The following is a 1,259-nucleotide window of genomic DNA, read 5'->3' on the forward strand; positions in this document are numbered from 1 at the left end:
TGTGTGTGTGTGTGTTGTGCTCTTTCATTTTTTTGTTCTAGTTATTGTAGTTTGTTTGGGTTTTTATTTGCCTGTTTGTTTTCTAAAGTAATAAATAAAAATGTGGTGGGATCTACAAGGAGATGGGAAGGGGAACCCTGATCAGGAATATATATTTAAATGCTTGGTCCCCAGTTGGTGAAACTTTTTGTGATGGATCAGGAGGTGTGGCCTTGTTAGAGGAAGTGTGTCACTGTGGGCAGTTTTTGATATTTCTACAGACTCATGCCATTCCCAGTGGTCTCTCTTTCTCCAATTTGCAGATCAAGATTTGAGCTCTAAACTGCTCCTAGCACTATGCCTTTGCTTTGCCATCATACACTCTAACACTGGAAAAACTAAAAGCTTTCCTTTATAAGTTTTATTACAATAATAGGAAAATAACTAGCACATATCTAGAAATACGAGAATGTGGAGCAGTTGTGTCTTTGTGGGTCTGGATTTTCCACATTCAGTACAATATTTTCCAGTTCCACTCATTTACTCAAATTTTCATAATTTCCTTTTTTCTTTGCAGATGAACTTAATATATTGTATATATGAACCATATTTTCATTTTCATTTCCTAGCTATTGTGAATAGATCAGAAGTGGTAGCAAGTATCTGTGGAGCAGGAAGTCAAGTCTTCTGGGTACTTAGCAAGGAGTGCTATATCTGGGTGATATCGTTGGTCTCCTCTTAGCTTTTGGAGAAGTCTCCATTCTGGTTTCCACAGTGGCTAGTTTGCAATACAAGCAACAGCGGGTGAGCGGTCCCCTTTTCCTATAACCTCGCGGCATTTATTGTGGGCTTATTTATTTCCTTTGATGTTCAGAAGCCTTCTAGTTTTATGATACCCCATTTGCCAATTGTTGCCTTAATTCCAGCGCAAATAGAGTACTATTCAGAAAGTCCTTCCCTGCACCTATATCTTCTGGGCTACCCTCTGTTTTCTTATAGAGGTTTCAGAGTTTCAGTTTTCACATTGAGGTCTTTGATCCATCTTGAGTTGACTTTTGTGTAGAGTGATAGACGTGGCACTAAATGCATTCTTCTATGTGAGGACACTCAGATTACTCAGCAGCATTGTTAAAGAGGGTATCTTTCCTCCAGTGTGTATTTTTTACATCATTTTTGAATATCAGGTACCTATAATTATATATGCTTAAGACTGAGTCTTCCGACAACACCTGCCACAGGATCTTAAGACTTCTGGTGAGTGGAACACAGCTTCTGCTCCA

The sequence above is a fragment of the Mus caroli genome, chromosome X (genome assembly GCF_900094665.2).
Source record: "Mus caroli chromosome X, CAROLI_EIJ_v1.1, whole genome shotgun sequence".
Classification (NCBI taxonomy): Eukaryota; Metazoa; Chordata; class Mammalia; order Rodentia; family Muridae; genus Mus; species Mus caroli.